Source organism: Macrobrachium nipponense, chromosome 2 (assembly GCF_015104395.2).
Source record: "Macrobrachium nipponense isolate FS-2020 chromosome 2, ASM1510439v2, whole genome shotgun sequence".
In the NCBI taxonomy this organism is placed as follows: Eukaryota; Metazoa; Arthropoda; class Malacostraca; order Decapoda; family Palaemonidae; genus Macrobrachium; species Macrobrachium nipponense.
Window position 1 is genome coordinate 138,482,158 of NC_087201.1, and position 7,500 is coordinate 138,489,657.

General features: G+C 33.9%; 1 long non-coding RNA gene across 1 annotated transcript in view; it reads left to right on the forward strand.

The window, feature by feature from the left end:
- LOC135221530 (uncharacterized) overlaps nucleotides 1-7,500 on the forward strand; it is a 308,567-nt gene that overhangs the window by 201,010 nt on the left and 100,057 nt on the right. The window lies entirely within an intron of this gene.

The following is a 7,500-nucleotide window of genomic DNA, read 5'->3' on the forward strand; positions in this document are numbered from 1 at the left end:
ACTAGTGCGTTCGAAACCTTTTCTCTGAGTAAGTTGGCCCGTCTTCAAAAAGAGTCACTTTTACATTGTACAAAATTTATTCAACCTACGTAATGCAGAATAGTCAAAATTTATGTGTAGATATAATGTGTATTCTGAATAAGCGTTATATCTATGAAATGCATAGATAAAAATTTATTGCGAAAAAACTGTGTTACAGAGGCCCTGAATCTCATAGTAGTATCGCCAAAGATTCATTCTGCACTTACAATCGGTTTCTTCGATTCTTATTTAACAAAACTTATGAGAGAAGTCTTACCGTGAAATTCATCTTGCTGATCAATAATTGACATATGAATGGAAATATGAACAGGAGAGAGATTTATGAGATAAAAATCAAATGACGCATATTTTTTTAGTTAGCTAGAAAATTGGTGATGACTAATAATGTCTATAAAAATAAAGTCATTCTGATATGAACAAAAATATTAATTACTATAAGAGTCCTTTTCACTAAAAATGTGCTTCATGCCATATGATAGTTTAGCCACCTTTCAGACCACTCACTAAATTCTCACAAAAAGTCTGGGGACGTCATTTGTTAACTCACTGGCATAATTCTTGTTTTACCTCTCGTGCTCACCTGCAGATGGCCCCATAAATATCTTTAAAATATCTTTTGCAGTTTTTGTTGGATGCCGGTACACTTTTAAAAGACATAAAAGCGTTTCACATATCTATAAATTATCTTCTTGCATTATAATACGTTTATTAGGACTTGCATTATATCCTGCACAAAATGGGAACAAAATCCTTTCAGATTTATTGCATATTATAAACAACAAAGTAGTGTCTTCAGATTTACCATCAGATTATTTGTCAAACTCCATCATCACCGCGTTCTGAAGCAAATTATTAAATGGAACTGCCATGAATTTTGCAATACAGTTTTTATAGGAATAAAATTGAATTCCTATTAGAGATGACAGTATGTGATCACCAAACTGAATGCAACGACTGGTTTTGCCTCATGTGTCCCTTATCAACATCATGACAGGCCTACTCACAAGATTGTAAACAAACTAATCCAGCCGAGAGATATGGCTTAGCCTTATTCAAATTCGAATTCAAATTCAAAAGGTTTATTTCGGACATGAATGGCCATAGACAAACACATACATATACACACATAAATTTAAAATAAGTATGAGAAATGATTATGAAAGAGAAGTGAAAAATTATGATATGAATGAGATGCGGATAATGAAACTAAGTGATTCTTCTTCCTAAAAGGGCATATACATATGTAGCATATCAGAACAAAGCAGCAAGTAAACTGGGTGGGCAACCCTCTTCATAATACAGTTTTCAGAATTTGCAAATAGCATGTAATGGTTTTGCGTCTCAGTTCTTGAAAAGATGGCTGACCAAAAGTCACAAAAAAGAGCGGATGCGCTTCCATGCCTCGGAATGCCAAAGAGCCTTCGTAGGCTATCGTTATTGCATACTCTTAGCTTATTCATAGTTCGTTGTTTCGCTATGACAACCAAAGACATGCCATAAAAACTTGTACAAAAACTCTGAAAAAAGCATTTTCTTGACATCATCGCTACATTTAAAAAAGTTCCTTAAATCATCAAACCCCTTGCACATACTACCTCTATACCAAATATTCTACATGGGCATCGTCCGAATTTTGAGCAGTAAGATAATATCCTAGGTACTTTATTTCCGGTACAAAATCTATACGTGCATTGTTAACAATAGGTGATATATTACTTGGGCAGATCTTACTCCTATAAAAACATTACACATTTGTTCTTCTTTACATTTAACAATAGAAGTCTGTCAGACAGCAAATGTTTATAAGCTGCTGCAGCTCACCTACTGAAGGAGCAAATAAAACAATATCATCAGGGTACAACAAATGGTTTAAAATCATGCTGCCTAAATAACATCCCACTTTAATTTAACTCAGCCTATGTGAGAGGTCATCCATATATACATTGAACAGGTAAGGTGAAAGTAGACTTCCCTGTCTCACTCCACATGAAGTGGAAAATTCACTCGAAAATACATGGCCCCATTTGACAATCATTAACTGATTTTTATACCACTCACCTAGCAGTTCAATAATATAGCAAGGAACATTTCTTTCTGAAACTACTTGAAATAAGATCTTATGAATGAGACACTTTTCAAAGGCTCTAGACATATCCATGAAACAAGCAAATACAGGTGTTTTACGAACATTATACTCCTCGGTTACGTGTTTAAGAATATGAACTGTCATTTCCCTTCCATCAGAGTTTCGTTATTTCCAGTTACAGTATCTTCGTAGTTTTAACTTCTTGTTTGTTCAAGGCTGCTAATGATATAAATCAAATCATAGAAAGAGCAGAACTAAGATGTAACCGCTGCTCACACATTAATGAAAGAGGAAGAGAGCGACTTACTGCTCGAGACATTTAAAGATGTCGGAAAGTGGAAGAAATGGTCGAGGATGAAAGTAACCCTTAAACTCACAGAAGAAGCGCTGAATCACCAGTGTCGCTTATTTCTTTTCAAAAAGATTGTTCGAAATCAGCTACCCAAATGTTCCTCCTCCGGTTTGAATTGCAGCCCGCATACAGCTTAAGGGATATCCGTGCTTCAACTTTTGCACTTGCTGTTGGATACGTGTGAGGCTTTCACAAAGGAAAAGTCTTTATTACTCGAGACGGTTCCGAGGTTATGCATTCGCACTTTACGAAATTTCTCAGAAGCTTACCTCTTCGCTCGTTCTTAGTTTTCTAGGAGTTATACATTTTTTGTTTTAATTTCTGAAATCGACCCTACAGTGTTAATTTTTTGTATATTACAGTAATATTACAATAATAGTTAACGTCACTGGCTTTACCTACGAGTAAGAATAAGTTAAACAGCGAAGTGGTTCAACGAAAATGAAACACGTTTTCAAACAAAAGTTCATGTACGTGGATGGATCTTGATGTCCGTGAATCATGCGATAATAAAAACTTTTAAAAAATTATTAGATGGGCGAAACTGGTCGTTTCAACCATACTAAATACAGATCGTTTAAAAGACACACATGGGTGACATTTCTTCGGCTGAATATTTCAATGGGTGGCAATTTAGTGAGTGAAATTTCGTAAAATCCTTCTTTTTTTTTTTTTTTTTGCAGAAAGAACTACGAATCGAGTGTGAGACACTTCGGCTATTTTGGCGGATTTCCCAATCTTGTACTCACTTTTGGCTTGTTTTCTCTATTCACAATTCTTTTTCCATAATAATAATAATAATAATAATAATAATAATAATAATAATAATAATAATAATAATAATAATAATAATAATAATAATAATAATAATAGGTGCTGTAAATTAAAAATAATATAGAAATAAAATTCCAGTGCAGGGAATGAAGTTGCTCATAGCATAAATGTGTCATTTGCATCTTCTAAATACTAACATATCCACGATTTCCGTTTCAATCATTTTATTTTTTTCCTCTACACGATTCTTCAAAAAAAAAAAAAAAAAAAAAAAAAAAACTAGGAGTCATTGCAACATGCTCACAATGTTTTAATATATGTTCATTTTCTTGTAGGTCAAATAATGTAAACAAACCACGGAATAAATTCAAACTCAGTCACGGAGAAATCACAGAGTGGTAAGTCGATTCTAATTCGCCTGTCACCATCACTAGCAAAGGCATGTTCAATCATTACCAAAGCAAAGCGTTGGTTCAATATCCTCACTCTCACAAAAAAAAATAATTACCAAAGCAGAGCGTTGGTTGCAATACCCTCACCCAAAAAAAAGTCCCTGCCATTACCGCAAGGCACAGAAAATTAGGTTGATTTTCCATTTGCTGTATTCCTAGGAAATTTACAGACCGCGTTAGTTAGGGAAGGGGATTTTGGAGACAGCATTTTGTGACACCCTTTTTGGATGACACTAGGTAGAGCTGATTACAGGGCGCTCATTTTCATAAGGTTTTCTTTGAAATCCGTCTTTGCCGTTTTGGTTACTGTAAACATGAGATGAAAGTTTGAAATATGTCCTCCATGAATGATACCATTTCTATATATTTTTTTCTCATTAATTATTCTTCAGCGTAACACTCTCCGCGCAATATATTTATATTGTTTACAATATAATGATCTTGTCCCCTTATCGAAAATTCATATTATCCGCCTGAATACGGGTTTGGAACACTTAGAAACCTAGAACCGCAATTATCGTATTATCATTTTACTTCAATTTCCTTTTCCTCGAAACTGAATCATTCACTCATGTGTATCAAATTCGTGAATCGATATCTTATTTTGCTAAACTGCAAACATTCAGTATAACGGTATTATCAACACTGTCAATTGATCACCTCGTGACCAAGTGAGTAAAACTAGTTGGCTGTAGGATTTGTTACTGCTTAAAATCATATATGTATATGTATATGTCTATGAAATATATTCTGTTAAAATAAAATTCCATCTAATGAAAGGAGCCCAAGAAAGCTCCAAAATGTAGATAATAAATACTACATTTCAGAGACCAAACAGTTTCGTCTCTGAAACATAGTATTTACTTTCTACAATTTGGGGTTTTTATGGGCTCCTTTCAATTATATATTATATATATATATATATATAGATATATATATATATATATATATATATATATATATATATATCGAGCTACAATGTCCTTTAATATCTAATATTTTCGCTCTACCTTCGGATTTAAAAATATTTTCATATGTGCTTAACCGAAGGGGAATTTTTTCTCGATAATAGATTTTACCTGTACTTGGGCGCGAACGCAGGTACATAAAATCCAGGCTCGTCAGTGGAAGCTATACCACCCCACCACCGCGAGAGGCTTAAAGGTATATGCCGTCTCTCACCTCAAATACTTCTCGCGCTGAAAGTATTCGTTGGTTTGGAGACAACATCAACCCGCCTCGACTCCGGTAGGGTGTAAGTAGCGCTTTTGACAACACGTAGCATTTACATAAGTCATATCACATTACCGTGATTCATATACATATATCGAGCTACAATGTCCTTTAATATCTAATTCGCTCTACCTCGGAATAATATATTTTTCATATATGCTTAACCGAAGGGGAATTTTTTCTCGATAATAGATTTTACCTGTACGTTGGGGCGCGAACGCAGGCACATTAAAATCCAGGCTCGTCAGTGGAAGCTATACCACCCCACCACGCGAGAGGCTTAAAGGTATATGCCGTCTCTCACCTCAAATACTTTCTCGCGCTGAAAGTATTCGTTGGTTTCGAGACAACATCAACCCGCCTCGACTCCGGTAGTGTAAGTAGCGCTTTTGACACGTAGCATTTACATAAGTCATATCACATTACCGTGATTCATATACATATATCGAGCTACAATGTCCTTTAATATCTAATTCGCTCTACCTCGGAATTAATATATTTTCATATATGCTAACCGAAGGGGAATTTTTTCTCGATAATAGATTTTACCTGTACTTGGGCGCGAACGCAGGTACATTAACCCTTAAACGCCGGAGCGGTAAATAAAAAAATGACTCCGGTATGCCGGAGGGGTTTGAGAGTGAGCGCGTAAGCGGAAAAAATATTTTTTTCAAAAAATCACAGCGCGCTTAGTTTCAAGATTAAGAGTTCATCTTTGGCTCCGTTTTTTGTCATTGCTTGAAGTTTAGTATGCAACCATCAAAAATGAAAAAAATTATCATTGTCATATATAAATAATGCGATATATGATAGCGCAAAAACGAAATTTCATATATAATTGTATTCAAATCGCGCTGTGCGCAAAACGGTTGAAGGTAACAAGTTACTTCTTTTTTCGTTGTAATGTGCACTAAATTGCGATCATTTTGATATATAACACATTGTAAAAACGATAAAAGCAACACAGAGAAAATATTATCACAAAATAATGCATGAATTCGTAACGTGCTAACGTAAACACATATTTTTTTTCAAAATTCACCATAAATCTAAATATTGTCCTAGAGACTTCCAATATGTTTCAGAATGAAGACAAATGATTGAATATTACTATACTGTAAGAATATTAGCTTACAAATGCAGTTTTTTGACCATATCTGACGAGCTAAAGTTGACGAATGTCGAATTTTTTATATATATATTTTTTTATATGCAATTATTTCGGAAATAAGAAAAAGCTACAACTTTCAAATATTTTTTCGTTTTATTCTACATGAAATTGCGCACATTTTCATATATAAAACTCTATGAAATGCCTAATATGAACGGAGCAAATATTCCGAGAATGGGACTTACGCATTTCGGAGATTTGTGGCGGAGAATCCGCGCGCGGAGGGAAGGAAAGTTTTTTTTAAAAATTCACCATAAATTTAAATATTGTGCTAGAGACTTCGAATTTGTTTCACGATGAAGATAAATGACTGAATATTACTAGACTGTAAGAGTTTTATCTTACAATTGCGTTTTTCGACCATCTTCGGTAGAGTCAAATTTGACCGAACGTGGTTTTTTTTTCTATTTATCGTGATTTATATGCAAATATTTCGAAAATGAGAATAGCTACAACCTTCAACTATTTATTGTTGTATTATACATGAAATTGCGCACATTTTCATATATAAAACGTTATGTAACGGATTAATTTAAAATGGTGCAAACATTACCACAATCACACGTATGATTTTTTCGGAAGAGTTACCGCGCGGACGTAAAGAAAATGTTATTTTTTTCATAAATTCACCATAATCGAAATATTGTGCTAGAGACTTCCAATTTGTTGCAAAATGAAGGTAAATGCTTGAATATTACTAGATTATAGGCGTTTTAGCTTACAATTGCGTTTTTCGACCATTTCGGTAGAGTCAAAATTGACCGAAGGTTGAAAATTTGCACTTATCATTTTTTATATGAAAATATTTCAAAATTGATAAAAGCTACAAACCATGGGTTCTTTTTAGTTGTATTGTGCATGAAATTGCGCACATTTTCATATATAAAACTTTATGTAACGGCTAATTTAAAATGGTGCAAACATTACCACAATCGCATGTATGATTATTTTCGGAAGAGTTACCGCGCGGACGTAAGGAAAAAGTTTTTTCATAAATTCACCATAAATCGAAATATTGTGCTAGAGACTTCCAATTAGTTGCAAAATTAAGATAAATGATTGAATATTACTAAAATATAAGAGTAGCTTACAATTGCGTTTTTCGAACCATTTCGGTAGAGTCAAAGTTGACCGAAGGTTGAAATTTTGGCACTTATCGTTATTTATATGAAAATATCTTAATTCTGATAAAAGCTACAATCATGAGTATTTTTTTGTTGTATTCTACATAAAAATGCGCACATTTTCATATATAATACTCTATGTAACGGCTAATTTAAAATGGTACAAAAATTATGTCAAAGTGACGAAATAATTTCAGAGATGTGTCACAGATACTTTTTAGTGCGGCAAGAAAGAAATTCGCGCTTGCGCGCGTGCGTAACGATTG